The sequence below is a fragment of the Rhinolophus hipposideros genome, assembly GCF_964194185.1.
Source record: "Rhinolophus hipposideros genome assembly, chromosome: 16".
Taxonomy (NCBI): domain Eukaryota; kingdom Metazoa; phylum Chordata; class Mammalia; order Chiroptera; family Rhinolophidae; genus Rhinolophus; species Rhinolophus hipposideros.
The window spans coordinates 1,229,726-1,245,522 of record NC_138062.1 but is presented as its reverse complement, the minus strand read 5'-3'; the positions used below and the strand labels follow the sequence as shown (position 1 = coordinate 1,245,522).

Below are 15,797 nucleotides of genomic sequence, written 5' to 3'. Positions count from 1 at the left end.
TAGCCTGTTGTAATTTATACCAATCTGCTGGCTCATTTCAAGGCCTTATCTAAGAGACTTTTAACAGAAACCTTCAGAAGGATAACTGATCTCAGTCAATGTTTGTGGAAGAAGCGACTGATGAATGAGTACATCCCGGACATCCCACCTCCTGGTTTTACCCACAGCTCAGGTGCAGGGGGCAAGTCCGGGGACAGCTGTACACCTGACAAGTAACACTCTCTAACCCCGCATGTTATAACAGATGATGTACCCCAACCTGTGGTGGCCGCACAGGCGCAAACTGCCCCCCACCCTACCTAAGATCATGTAAGCTAATTTCACGTAACAGAGAGGAGACCTGAATAACAACTGCCCTTGCTACTTGACACCTTCACTTCAAGGAGCAACTCAGAACAGATGTAGAAGCACGTCACCCAGTCGACAGCTGCTTTTACTCACTGTCCTATATTAACCATCCTATTCGTACAAATTCCCACCGTGTAAAAATGCTCTTTTAATGACTGTACCTTCTCAACATTCAAACACTGCAAGCAACCTAAAAGAAAAAAGAAAAACAAGGAATCAACAGCAGGTAAACAATACATGAAACTAAAAAGCACATTATATTTCCAGGTGCTTTTGCCCTCTCTCATTCCAAGGAAATGTTCAAACTATTTCTAGATGAGTTGACATTGTACCATTACGAGCAAACAGAAGTAATTCACATTATAAACATGTTTTTAAAAAGCCTATGTTAAATGTCGCTTGAATTAATATGAGGGCTTTAAAAACTAAACTTGGAGAAAACCCTGTTCCTACAGCAATGAAGTGAGTTTCTGCTTGGAGTCCAAGGCCAGGGGTGGTTGGCAGCAGGCCAGTCTCAGAGGGGACTTTACAGGCTGTTGCCCCACACGGCACAGCTGCCCCCACAGCTCTGAGATCGCCTTTGTCCGATGCCAAGGGAGAAAAACTTGGAGATTTTAAATAGACAGGTACGGATTCCAGGAGTGAGGTTCGTGCAGAAACAGTTATTCTAGCAGTCCTGTCACCTGTATGACCGACACTGCCTGTCACTGTCTGCATGTCCCAGAAGGCACTGGCTAAGCGCCGTGGTCGTCAATGGCTGTCTTCACTGGGTGTCCGTGGAGCTGAGCAGAGGGGTCATTGAGTTCCTTCAGCTAAAACTATTACTCTATGTCACAAACAGCTAAGAAACAAAACCGAAAACAATAGCAGGGAAGCAAATGCTTTTTGTGTTTCTTATTTTATTCTTCCTTTTTTATTTCATGTTGTAATGTTGTATTTCAGTAATTCCTACAAGATAAAAAGAAATCACTCAAAATGTTTTGTGTTTTGTTTTTAATGAAACCCCTTCCACTCTGTAAGCACGCCGTCCAACAAAACTTTCTGTGACGACGCAATGGCCGTACCTTGGGTACCAGCAAGGGAGCCTTCCCTACGTGTAGCTCCTGAGCAGCTGACGCGCCTGGTGTGACTGAGGAAATGACATTGACATCTTACTTATCAGCCACATGCGCTGGTGGCTACTGTATTAGAATAAGGTACAAAGGGGGGACATAGATTCTGTGCATAGATTCTGAAAGTAACTATGTACAAACACCAATATTCACGTGGTAAAATGTCCTCTAAAAATGTCTACCAGCTCTTCATCTGTGCTCAGGGAAAAGCACTGACCACCCACAAGCACCATGTGTGGTGTGCTATCCTGTCCCACACGAAACCAGTCCTGAAAGACGACGACCTCACAGTGCCAGATCAGAGAGCAGCAACACGACCCCCAACCCCAATGCCCAGGTGCAGTCATCCAGGCCTGTCCCCATGTGTCTCCTGATAGCTGCACTTCACTACTTCACTCCACTAAAGCCTGCTCTGAGAAAGTTCAGGTCGAGAGAGTGAGACGGGGGCCGGCCCGGTGGCTCAGGCGGTTGGAGCTCCGTGCTCCTAACTCCGAAGGCTGCCAGTTCAATTCCCACATGGGCCAGTGGGCTCTCAACCACAAGGTTGCCAGTTCAACTCCTCGAGTCCCACAAGGGATGGTGGGCTGCACCACCTGCAACTAGCAACGGCAACTAGCAACGGTAACTGGACCTGGAGCTGAGCTGCGCCCTCCACAACTAAGACTGAAAGGACAACAACTTGACTTGGAAAAAAGTCCTGGAAGTACACACTGGTCCCCAATAAAGTCCTGTTCCCCTTCCCCGATAAAATCTTTAAAAGAAAAAAAAAAAGAATGAGACAGCACCCCACAGATGGGGAGAAAATATTTACAAAAGACACATCTGATCAAGGCCTATTTTCTATGATCTATAACAAACTCTTAAAACTCAACAACAAAAAAAGAAACCTGGTTTTAAAATGAGCCAAAGAACTGACCTGACACCTCACTGAAGAAGACACACAGATGGCAAATAAGCACGTGACAGAACACCCCACACCAGGTCACCAGGGAAATGCAAATTAAACCAACCACGAGACACCACTGCACACTCGTCGGAGGTCAGAGCCGCCCAAGTCCAGAGCATGAGACACCACGTGCTGGAGGACGTGAAGTAGCGGGAACCTCAGTCACTGGGGGGTTGGGGGACAGACGGGGCATCCACCGTGGAAGGCACCGGCGGTTCCCACAAAACTGACGTGCTCTCCCCAGCGGCCCAGCGATCACACTCCCTGGCACTCACCCAAAGGAGTGAGAACTTATGTCCACACAAAACCTGCACACACACACTGGCAGCAGCTTTGTTCGTAAGTGTCAAACGTGGAAGCCACCAAGATGTCCTTCAGGAGGTGATGGATAAAACTGAGGTCCATCCAGACGGTGGAATATTATTCTGTCCTAAAAAGAGTGAGCTGCCAGCCATGAAAAGACGTGGGGGAGCCTTAAGTGCTTGTCACTAAGTGAAGGAGCCCATCCGAAAAGGCCGCATGCGTGTGATCCCAACTGTGTGCCATTCTGGAAAACTACGAGACAGCAACGATCCGTGGTTGCCATGGGTTAGGGGGACGGAGGGGTGAACGGGGGAGCACAGAGGGTCCTAGGGCAGTGAAAACACTCTGTGTGACCCCAGGAGGGTGGACACGTCATCAGACATTTGTCCAAACCCACAGAATGCACAGCACCAAGGGGGAGCCTGATGTCAACTGTGGACTCGGGGTGACGACAACGTGTCATGTAGGTTCATCAGTTGTAACGAAGGTCCCACCTGTGGGGACGCGGGCAGTGGGGGTGGCCGTGCGTGTGGGGGTGGCCGTGCGTGTGGCGGGCATGAAGAGTGTATGGGAAATTTCTGTACCTGTCTCTCAATTTTGTGACCCTAAAACTGTTCTAAAAAATAAAATTTATTAATTTAAGAAAAAAACTGTAAGTGACCTAAAAAATAGATACATGAATGGAATAAACTAGACTGTACAGAAGAATGTGGATACATGGACTGCACTATAAACAGAAGGAAACGAAAACGATATCCTGGACAAACAACATGCAAAATGACACTTAATTCCCACAAGCAGTTTCCCGAAGTCACTGTGAGGGCAGCAACTGGTTGTCCCCAACTGCAGAGCTTGGGACACCGTCAGGTCCCACATTTGTCAAACAGACTCATCCATCCTTGTAACGCAGGCACTAAAATCATCTCGTGAGAGAAGACCTGGAGGCCTGGAAAGACAGGATTTCCTAGCGACTGGCCTGAGGCGGCCGGCTGTCACCCGCATGCATCGCCTGCACACACAGAGATGCCACGTCCCAAGAGAGCAGTGGTTCCCCCTGGGCCGTGTGATCACAAGTACGCTCATCTAACTGCTTTCTACGGTGGACATGTGCTACTCTTCTCACAATGAAAATAATAAACTATTTTAAAACACTATGTGATGGAAAAGATCTCACTCACAATAACAGTGAAGTACATAAAACACCTCTGAAATGAACAGAAAGCATATTTGTTGATAATCTAAGTGTAGCAAGCTTGTCCCTGACAACACACGCCTGTGAACTGCACTAAATGTACAGAAACACAGCAGTATTCTAATGGGAGCCAGCGTCCCCAGCGGCCATCCTTCACGAGTTACAGGCACACTGGACAGTCCCGCTCGCTCAGATTGCTCTGGAAGGTTAGTTCTGCTTTGTTTGGAATGTGGCCCATGTCCATGTAAATGAATGCAGAAAGAAGAGATAGCATATTTCTGAAAAAGCAGAAGTAATGGCTCAGGACAGTAAGGAAATAGTAAACTGTATTTTAAAGGTAATTAAAACACCAAGGAACTGGTCCAAGAATCCTAGTTAAAACGAACGGATCCCACTCGGTGGCCCGTAGGAAGTCCTCGCACAAACACGGATAGCATATGGGATGGGGAACGGACAGCTTCTTCCGCTGTTAAAAACTGGCTCTGTATTTACAAAACAAAAATGAAATTTTTCACCTTAGACTTTCCCCAAATAAATCAGATTTTATAAAAACGTAAAGCCATTAACAGTGACGTGCTCTAAATGATCTCAGAAGAGAACTGTGAACAAAGCAAAGATCGCTATTATGAATATTGTTAGATTTGACCAATAATTGTGAAATATTACTGGGAGTGCAATGTCCAGAGCGGGTTCTGGGCAGGATGGCCCACCCAGCACCAGTGTCCCCCTCCTTTGCTCCCAACGCTCCTTCAGGGTTACAGCAGAGAGCAGAGAAGGGAAGAAACACAGGAAGATGGGCACAAGGAGTGGAGTGGGGCAGGGCTCTGGTCACCACAGAAGGCATTTCTGATATGTTTCTAGAAAACAAGTGCAGAGAAGGGCTTTTTGAGGGGACCGTGAAGGCGGCAGTCATGGACTGGACACAGGTGCCCTCAGCCGAGGGGCTAAGGGGCACTGGGCTGGGACAGAGCAGAGCACTCTGGGGGCTCGCCATCCCCCCTTTACCCAGTGGGACGGCTGTGTTTACCCTAGAAGTGACAACACAGGTCAATTCTCCCGAGGGGATTGACCTGAGCTGATGACCGGAGCAGAGCCACCGACGTGGGCATGGGGGCAGCACAGTGGCCACTGGAGACTATCTGGCTGTTGCACAGGCCACACCCACAAACCTCCCCGTCAGTCCCAAGTAAGACGTAAAAGGAAGGATGTAAGAGGAGTTCAGCAAGTTCAAATCCGTGTCCTTGGGAAGACCTTGTATCCATGAAACAAAGGAAAACAAAAGTCAACAAAAATCTCTTCTGAAAAAGCAAAACTAAGTAATTGAAAAATCTAAATGATTGCAAAAAAAGGGGGGGAGGAAATCTCTACAAAAAGAAAATCTGAGAGAAAAGATAGCAGACATGAGTGATCAGCGCACCAACATTCCACAGGAAAATAGAAAACAAAATGGAGAAAACAAACTATTTTTAGAAACCAGTACCAGTAAGTTTCTGCAGGGCTGAGAAGACACGTCTGAAGGACTGGCCGGACAGGGGATGGACGGGGGAGGGCCCTGAAACAAGGCGGAAGGGGGCGGCTGCACAGCAGCAAGCGGACTCCAGACATTTGCCGTCGTGTGCGGCACCTCCTCTCCCTCCCGGGACCTCTACCGCACACGCAAACCATCACGAGGACCGTGGGCGTCACCGCAGGCCTCGCTCTGGAGACTGGACGGCTTTGGCAACGGTGAAAGCTGAGGTCCCCTCACTGAAAACCCCACCACGGCTCCCTGCATCGGGCTCACCGCACTCACGTCCTGCATGCTCCCTACGTGTCGCCCAGGGCCTGGCTCGGCGAGCTCCCCCAGGTGCCTGTCACGCGTGCCCTTGTCCCCGCCGCCCACACAGCTGCTGCCCGGCAGGACGCGGTGGCGCTCACGGCTCCTCTGTCCCTGCAACACGCTTCAGGTCTCTGCTTCCCTACTGTGGTTCACAACGGGCTCTGTTTCCCCAGTTTGCACGTGGGCAGATTCATTTCCACCCCCTCAAACCACCGAGCCCGAGGCGCCAGCACGTCCCTCCACCAGGACAGAGCCTGACAAGGCACAGCAAATGGTTGAGCAAAGAGACAAAGGGACACACGGGACTGGCAAGCGGGCCTCTTCACGGTAACCCTCGAGCCACGCCCAGGTGCGGCACTGGCTTCAGCAGGTGGCGAAAGTGTAGACTGGTGCAGCCGTTCCGGAAAGCTTTCTGAAAGAGCATAAATCAGAACTGCCAACAGGTCCACACAAAGTGGGCCCTCGCCCACTGGCGGGCGCCCAGGAACACCAACCGTGCCAGCAGAGGGCTGAGGAACCCACGGCGTCTCCCAACAGAACGCTGCAGGACCACGAAACCACGCCGTGAGAAATGCTACAAAAACGAGACAAAGAACGTGCACAGCCTGGGCGTCGGTGATCAGGCGACAGCCCACGGTCGGCAGCCCACTGTCAACGCGAGTGATTTGTTTTCTCTGCCTATTCATACGTTTTCCAGACGTTTGACATTTTCTTGCAGAAGCTGTGACATCACACTCACTCCGGGCCCTCGGCCCTGAAGCCCTCGCAATGTCACTGTCTGTTCGGCCGGCCTCACTCACCCCCCAGGTGACAGCAGCCTGCCCCCGAGGCCACCACAGCTGCCCCAACAGTCACTGGCAGGGCCTAAGTGCCCGCACACGCCCTCCCCAGAACTCGCGTGACCGGGCCGCGCTCTAACAGCGGACACCACTGACCACCGCCCCCCTCAATGCCCCCCTCAATGCCCCCGAGGGCCCTGCGTCCTGGCGCCACCCCACGCCCCGGGAGCTGAACAGAGCCGAGCGCCACGGAGCAGCGGTGTCGCTCTGCACCAGCCCACCCCGTCCCTTCTCTTACAAGTGCCGCGTGTGCCTGCGCCGGGGGCAGGAAACAGCACCCACAGCCCCGTGGAGCCGGCCGTGGGAGAGCGTCACACCCGCACGGGGACGCGGCGGGACCTGCGACTCGCCGGGTGGCACACGTGGGCACGGCATGGACTCCTTCGGGGCGCCGGCACCCTCGCGTGGCTCGATCACGGCCACGGACCAGCCTCGGGCCCCAGCCCCGGGCCACACACGTGTGCCCAGCGCGGGACCGACGGTGGCGCCCAGGCGGCCTGCGCACGCGCGGCTGCGCCCAGGCCCCGCCTGTCACCCGCCTCCCCGCGGGCGGCGCGGCGCCGGCCCGCGATGGCGTCACTGCACGTGGCACGAGCGCGCAAGGCCAGCGCACAGCGGCCTGCACCGCGCGCCGCCCGGAGCCTGCGCGTCCCTGCGGCCTCCGCCCGCCACGGGGCTCGCCCAGAGCTCAGGGCGCAGGCCGGGCACAGCGCTGGGCCGGTCCTCCCGCGGCTCCGACCAGCGTGGACACAGCCGCAGCCAACAGTGGCCCTGAGGGCGCACGCCGCCCGTCCCTGCACACGAGTCCACACAAAGGACAGACAGCCGCTCCCACCCGTAGACGAGACACAGGCTGGGGGGAGGTGGCTGAGGACACCGCAGCTCCGGCCTACCCTCGGTCCAGCTGCGTGCACCAGGTGACACAAGGAGGAAACCTGGCTGACGTGTACCGCCTGGCAGGCTGAGGGAGCTCGGCCCGACTGCTAGACACGGTCCACAGCCCGGTTCCACGCGTGTTTCATGTGCAGGCACCAGTTCCGTGTCTGCAGTGAATTACCAGTCTATTTGCAAGGAAACTACTGAAAGCCAGGGGAACCCTGAAATCACACTGAACTGGGAACCCCAACTTGGGGAGAGAACATTAGGAGAGTAAGACCAGCTAGGAGTCAGTGCTCCCTCCACCTGGAAAAAGTGGGGGCCCGGCAGGAGTCGGGCCACTTCAGCTAATTAGGGGCACGGCCTGCTGAAAACCCTTCCCTGGCTGCTGGCAGTGAGAAACGAAGACAGTGACTCAGGTTTTCAAAGTCTGCCACCTCAGCACAGAGATGGTTTCGAATCAGTTAAGAAGCACAAGAGGCTGGTGAGGACGTGCCCAGCTCCCTGCAGAGACAACTGGAATGTGCCGGGCACCAAGAAAGCAGCCACTTACTGCACAAGTCCCAGAATAAATTACCCAGAGCCACCTGTCTGCTGTTACTCAAAACATCTAACAGTCACTTTTGCTTTTTCAATATTCTGGGTTTTTTGTCGAATAACAAAATTGTTTGAAAGGACTGATGGAAAATGTTAGTAGTATTACACTGCTTACAGTGACGTGCCACCGTTAGGGACGCCAGGGTGACAGGAGCTTCTAAAAGCTCTGCACAAGCAGAACTGTGCTTACACAGTACCCTGACAGGAGTAAGCCATCAGCAGTGTGACTGCAAACTGCACTCAGCACAGGTGCTCTCATGGCGCCAGGGTCACAGACCCTGCCCCCCCAGGACAGGCGAGCGGCCCCCAGCATGTCCCCCTGCATGTCTGTGCAGGGTCCCAGGTGCAGGTGATGAGGCCAGGTGAGACGTCAACGCTTGTCACGGAGAGCTGCCCCAGGAAGCCATCAGGTGGGGGTGGGACAGAAACAGGAAAAGGGGGACGGGGATCCCAGCAGATGCCGCATGCAGTACCATGTGCATGACACACACCTAAGTGATGCAGGATGACGGTGACTAACGCCAACTCCATAAAACACTGCTGGTTACCCCTGAAACGCCCGTGGTGCGTCCAGGCAGCCTCCAGGGTCTCTGCAGAGATCCCAATGTGCCAGGTGACAAGCAGCTGGACTTTTGATGCAATTCCACCCAGGCTGAGGGGCCGGGTCTGCACCGAACCCTTCCGAGTGTGGGTCTGAAGCTCAGGGTTCCTGGAGACTCAGAGGAGTGGGGTACCCGCGCCCGCCGGGGACAGGGCACCCACAGTAAACAGTCCCAAAGGCTGCATGAAGGTCCTGCTGCAAGAACCCTGCACGCCTCAGGGACACGTGCGGCGTGCAAGGACATAGCAGTGTCTTCCCGTTTCCGTCCAGGTTAGTGTTACACACCCAACGCTCCCATTGTCACTTAACTTAATTACATAAATTATACACCAATTTGGAAATGAGTGTATTTGTAACGTATGGTCAGCATCACTTTAGATAGATAATTAAAGTAATTGTCAATGTATTTAAAATTGTGGAGTTTGGATATGTGTCATATTTGGGTAACCCGACACTGTTCAGGTAGCTCCCATTTCAAGCTGTTTAAATTATGAAGACAGTACCATCTTAAGTGGCCCTAGAATGAAGTCCCTGTAACAAAAGGAAAAATAAAAATGTGTGTGACTTGCAGCACCTGTGGGTCCCCAAATCAGTAGCCTCCCCAATCTGGGCCACGTCAATTAATTCCTCTGACCTAATCTCCTTCACCAGCCAGGTGAGGACATTAAATTAGGGGGTCTTGAAGATCCCTTCCATTTCTAAAACTCACTGAAACTGGGTGTAAGAGTAACTTCAAGGTAGTTAAGACTCAAAATATGGATGCTAAAAAATAACCAACTTAAGAAAATGAAATTCACCTCAATTTTAAACTGTACATTATAGACTCTTTCCTGTGAAGACAAAATTCATAGGGACACTGTGGAAATGTAAATTCCAATCCAGTGTGCCTGGGGTGGGGCCCCAGTTATTCCCTGTGGGGATGTGGTGTGGTGAGGAGGATTCAGAAGGAAACCATGAAATCCAGAGGTGGGGTGGGGAGGAATAAGATGGTCTGTAAGCTGACAACCAGCCGACAGGACCCATAAGCGACCGCAAAACCAAGCGTTTTTAACCACACACAAGACAATTTGCTTCAAATAAGGGTAGGACTTCACATAGGATTTGTAGGACCCCAAATCTGGCAGGTGTACCCATCCTCCAGCACAGGCTGCAGCCCCAGCTCTGGGTGCCAGCTGCACATGCCAATCACCGGGAGCCTGTAAGCATCAGAGGGGCCCAAACACCTGCCACCAATGGGACGAGACTCATGAAGTCAGGACTACCAGAGGTGAGGCCCACGTCCTGCTATTTTTCACACTCGCCAGGTGGCGATAATATGGCACAGTCACAGCAATCCAATTTTTTGTTTTTGATCTCTACACATTGAGGACCTTGGGCGTGTGTGTTTTTAACTAAGCTGAGAATACCTGAAGTCTCCTAAACAGCCAGTTAGTAAATAAAATGCACTATTGTAAGTTTAGGTTATAAAAACTAACCAGGAGAGTGTTAACCACTCTAAACTGAAATCTAAACTGAAGTCTAAACTGAAGTCTTCTTTGGTCCCTAAGACGAGTGCTACTTGTTCATCACATGGGAGGACTGAACTGTCTGGATTGAGTGTAACAGGTCAGTGGCTCTCAAACCCTAGCATCAGAACCACCTACAGAGCTCATTAAAATTAAAACACACATGGTTGGGTCTGACCGAGCTCCTGTCTGGACCTGGAAGGGCCTGCGAATCTGCATTTCTAACAAATCACACGTGGCGCCGATGCAGCTGGTCGGGGGCATTCGGAGCCTCACTGGTAGGAATGACAGCGCGCAGTTTTCAGGCTCGCCATTTTCCTTGTTGACAAAGAAAACTGGCATTAAACACTTCCAACCTTTACTACATACATAGCTTTAGAATATATATGCATTTCAGATATAGACAGATAATTAGACCGAAGGAGACAGAATGTGGATGAGAAGAATGTGGGGCCACCTTTGTTGCCCCCACTCCGGGCCACCTGGGTACCACTTGTGTCCAGGCAGCCACATCCTGAGACTGGCATGCAGCAAACAAGAAGGAAACTCTTTGTTTGGACTCCAGCCTCCTCCTTAAACAAATAAGAAGTGTCGTAAATCACACAGCTGGGGCGGCGGGAGGCTTTAAGTTCTGATGGCTGTATGCTTTCTTTAAATCAACACCACCACAGAAAACCAATGCTTCACCAATGTTTTAAAATGACTCATTAGGACTTCTCCTAACTCTCTGTTATTGGGGTTCTAATTGCTGGCTGTGGAGGAAGTGCAGACTGAGTCCTCCCTCTTCCCACAGCGAGACGAGTTCGGGGACGCACACAACGCAGGACCCGGGGGCTTCAGAACCGGGCCTGGTCACAGGGGACCAGGTCCGTGATGCGTCGTCACCAGTAATATCCTTTCCTTACTCTCCAGTTTAAATGAATTTCCAGTATCATCTACATTAATGTTACTGAGTCACAAAATAAATTTCCTGTGATGTCTCCAACACGTGTTCAAACAAAATCTGTCCGGGCAAATGTAACCAAGAAACAGAACCAAACTTGTGGCTACTTCCATATTCAATGCTCCCAAGTGAACGGACTTCCTGCTGCCGGCTCATGGTTACCCAGGGATGAAGGAGGTTACGTTATCCCAGAGGAAGGCCATCCTGCAGGGACACTGCGCCTGTCCCAGCTCCCTGGCCAGCAGACACCACAGTGCTGTGTGGCGACCTCCGGGCACCAGGCTCGCACACAGTGGGGCAAGTCCTGAGTAGTGTCGGGTGGCACTGCCATCTCCTTATCTTGCAAACATTATAAATGTACTTCAGCATTGCTAGGTCATATACTTGTCACAAAACGATACCTGATATATATATATTTAATGTGTTTCCATTTAGAAGATAAATCAGAGCCCCAACTTAAAACCTAAAGGTACTGAGCTCAAAACCGCTGGTTTGCAGAAAGGGATCAGTCTCTAGGGGGCGGCTGCCTGGTGTCACACAGCTACCCCAAGTTGCTCAAGGGTCCTCTCTGGTAGGACATCCTGCTGGGACCACAAGAAAGCCTCCACCCCCGCCCCCGCACAGGGGACACATGGGCTTTTGAAACCAGGACTCAGGAGCCACAACAGCCATCTTAGAAAAGCCTGACAGTGACGCTCTCAAACCTCTGTGCAGGTTTCAGGCTGTGCGCTGGGCTCTCGGGCAGAGTCCGACTGTGTCAGGGCTGCTTGTTGGCTGACTGGCTGACGTGATTCTTACACGTTACAGACGCCGCTGTGCAGACCTCCAGGACACCCACATACTGCTCCCCAATGTCCCTTCCTGTGACCTTTCTGGGCAGAGCAGTTCCTGCAGCGTCCAGATCACATGCTCCCGCCAGTATGGAGTCACCAGGAGGACTCTTCTGAGGTCCCTCCCTATTTATCTCCAGAAGGTGGAGGAGGAGAGGCAGGCGGGGCCGCAGGGGGAGGACGCAAGGCGGGCAGAGCACCTCGTTTCTGGGTATCATGCGTATAATACACAGAGCCCATTCAAAGCTTAGGCTCAGATACAGTCTCACTAATGAAAATAACACAGCTAGCTCTCAGTGCCCTCAAGAATTATTTAAAACTGGCAAAAAACAGTCCGACGTCACTTCTTAACAGTCTTACCTAATCTGTTTCCTTCCTTTTCGTTTCTGAAGTGATTTCTTAAAATGTGTTTAACCCTACACCCCCTGCCGAGAGGTAGAGAAGGAGACCTGTGAGCCCCAGACGTGGTCAGCTCCCATGGGAGGGGAAGGGGCCCCGCCCGGGCTGGGGCTGCCAGTGAACCCGCAGAAGGTCTGGCCTGGGAGACACCCCAGGCCAGGGCCTCAAACGCATGCAGGCACCCTCTTCTCCAACCAGTGTCTCCTGGCAGTGGGCACAGTAGAGTCAAGTATACACACAGAAGAAAGGCTGAACACACTTAGTTCTGTCACCATCTCCTTACGTCAGCCTTACCCAGAATCACCTGGACTCCGTCTGTTAGAAGCCCAGGAAGAGTTCAGAAGAAAGCTTACTCAGTCTTTGTAATTTTGTAGTAAGAGCTCAAAGCACTTACAATATGACCTTTGTCGGATTAAACTTGTTCTCTGTGTGGCTAAGTGACGCAGCAGAGCTGCTCCAACACGGGACGTTTCCTTTAAAACAAAATGAGGAAACATTTCAAGTTTGAATGATCCGTTCTGGAACAAACGAAAGGACCGAATCACCATGTACATACAGAACATTCCGGAGCCTAGCTGCCTTCCACCTCGTGGGACTGGGCGCATCGTGCCCGTCGGGCACTGTGGGGACATAAGCCTGAGACCCAGCTGACACTGACATTAAAGCTTCAGCAATGAGCACAGAAGTGAAAGTCAAGAGAAAAATGAGGCACTGGGGAGCAGCAGTCTGCGGTGGGAGTGGAGTGACGAAAACACGAAGGGCGAGGACGTGAGGGACAGCAGGCCAGCGGCACTGGGGGGTCCTCGCAGCCCCGTAAGGGACGGGCGGAGCTGCGGCAGCAGCAGGACATGGGCAGCCCTGAACACAGGCTGAGCATCCTGGATTTCCCAGGTGAAGGCGAGACAACCGGCAGGGCAGGACAGACAGCGGAGGGACCAAAGGACAGGGGTGTGAGGAAGGGCACTGGTGTGGCTGTGAAGTGACAGGGCCGCTCACACACAGCAGCGAGAGGACAGCTCGTTCCAGGGTGTGAGCGGTGCTCAGGAGGAGGACCACAATGGACCCAGGACCGGACTCCATCTAAGAGGTCAGGGGCAGACTGGACACCCAACAGCAAAGTCGTCCCGGAGGCCGGTGCCAGTGAGGGGTCAGACCCCATCTGGAGGGTCTCGAGGCAGCACTGAGGCCTCAGCCAGAGTCGTCCGTTTATAAATAAAATTCAGACCACGAGCATGAGTCAGGAGACTGAGAATAAAGGCAGGAGAGCAGAGGTTTGGGGACAAGAATGCCAGGAAAGGTGCAGCCAGGGCCCACAGCAGGAAAAGGAGAGCGTGGCAGGGCCAGAGCGACTGTCAACATGGCCATGGTCAGGCTTCCAGGGGAAGACAGAGGCTGGTCCCCGCACGGTGCTCGGCAGGAACCTGGTTCTGTCGAGAACCCCCAGACTGTCCTGGTGACCTGCGGAGGGGGCAGAAGGGCTCTGAAGCCCCAGGCATGCGGGGACTCGTGAGCACACCAGATGACGCTCAGGGCAGAATGAGGATAAAAGGGCAGACTGTCTGAGCAAGAGACCTGCAAACTGCTGAAGCTGGGTGTGACGCTTCCCTGTTCTTTTGGGGAAATCGAGTATTTAAAGTTAGAGTGAGACGGAACCACCGCATTTTCCCACTGCCATTCCCAGGGAGGCTCAGCCCTGCCGGGGAGAGTGGCCTGCAGTTTGGAGGGTGAAAGCCACAGGAGTCTGTGTTTTAAGTAACCGCATTTTCAGCTAACACTATGGTTTCCTGCTGGAGTGCGCCCAGCTCCCGGGAAGCCCCCTGGGCCACCGAACTCGGTCCTTCATCTTGTTTTTTCTCCCCACTGTGGTTTCTGGTCCTTCACCTTCCCATCCCCATTTCTTACTTCTCCAGTCAGTTTCCCTGGCTCTCACTCTAACCCATTAACATATATTCTCACAAGTGCCAGGAGAAAAACAGAGTCCATGATTAGCATCAGTGTTCCCTAAGGTAGTTTCACCCTTGACCTTATCCGCAAGTTCCTTTTAAAGGGACAGGCAAACCCGTCTGACTAGTTCTCCAAGCCATGCGACTCCTGGCTGTGTGCACAGCTGGGTCCAGCAGGGAAACCATGCAAACCTATGGAAAGCACCAGCTTCGCAGGCAGGGCCCAGGAAGGGCTGGGGCCAGAGGGCAGGCAGGGCCCAGGGCCAGAGGGCAGGCAGCCCGGGGCCAGAGGGCAGGCAGCCCAGGGCCAGGTTGCCGCTCACCACACTGCGAGTGGCGGTTCTTCCTGCCCAGGCCCTGCCTGCTCAATAAGGGACAAGAGGACTGGATGGCATCAGAGGAAGCCTTCATGGTAAAGGCGGAGGTTGGGGAAATTCTGGTGGGTGCCACTGCATTCCAAACGAGCCCAAGTCTGGAGGTGGTTCCTTGTGTGTCTGTTAAACAGACTAGGAAAATTTGAATTTGCAAACCAGATTAATCAAAACAGGATTCTTTTCACAGCAAGATCTCCTTTGATACTGCTTTAAGTAACTAACTCTTTGGGTACATTTAAAATATGATATGCTATACAATAATTATCCACAGTTTTTAACCATAAAATATTTCAAGTACACACAAAAGTGTAAATATTAATATAATAGGCATCTGTATCACCACGATCTATATTTATAAAGTGTTAAATTTTGCCATTTTTCTCTTCGGGTGTTTTGAAAATTTAAATATGATTCTAAAACATGATTCAATTTACAAAACCTGAATTTTTATGCAATTTTTCAGGGACATATTATAGTACACTTAATTCAAGTTTGTTTCTTTTCTTTTTTGACTTTTTAAATTTAAACTAAAACCTGGAGGAAGACCAGCCCCAAGGTTCTTAAAGCAAGTCACAGCCAATGTTAACACCTGAAAAATTAGGACTTAGTGTCTTGAAAATATTTCAAGTATTAAATGTCTTCTGAACGGAATTGAAAAGTGCAAAATAATTCATTTTAGACATATTTTATATAATACTTCCAAATCAAGCAAAAGTCTATCAGATTGGTGATAACGTAACTTTATTCAGTGACCGGATGCCTGCAGGCACATTGCTGTATCTAAGTCAAGGCCAGGAAAACTGATTTTACCTCCAAGTAAACCAACACAGGGATTACTTCAGGTAGCAATACAGTTAAACAGCAGAAAGCCACGGGCGAAACACTCTGAAGCCTGCGGCCCATGCGTGCTTTCTGCCTGATCTGCACGTCGAACTCCTGACACGTTTGTGGCCACAAGCAGGCGCTGGCCCAGCCGTACTGGGTGCCCTCAGCACAGAAGCCCCCAGGGCCCGTGTGGGTTGGGGTCTGCACTCCTGAACACTCACCTAAGGAAGGCACTGGCATCTAGTGGAGTCTGCTTGGCATCTGTCACCTCTGCAGGGGGTGACGAGCAGGGCAGAATGCAGTCTGAAATTGGGGTGGTGGAAGTTACCATTAAATGTCCTGCAC

General features: G+C 51.7%; 1 protein-coding gene across 4 annotated transcripts in view; it reads right to left on the bottom strand.

Moving 5' to 3' along the window:
* The window catches only part of UGT8 (UDP glycosyltransferase 8), a 122,002-nt gene that overhangs the window by 36,120 nt on the left and 70,085 nt on the right, over positions 1 to 15,797 (bottom strand). For all 4 annotated transcript variants that reach the window (XM_081076817.1, XM_081076816.1, XM_081076815.1 and 1 more), the window contains one exon: positions 510 to 538. The gene's annotated coding sequence lies outside the window, so the exon portion shown is untranslated. The remainder of the gene's footprint in view (positions 1 to 509; positions 539 to 15,797) is intronic.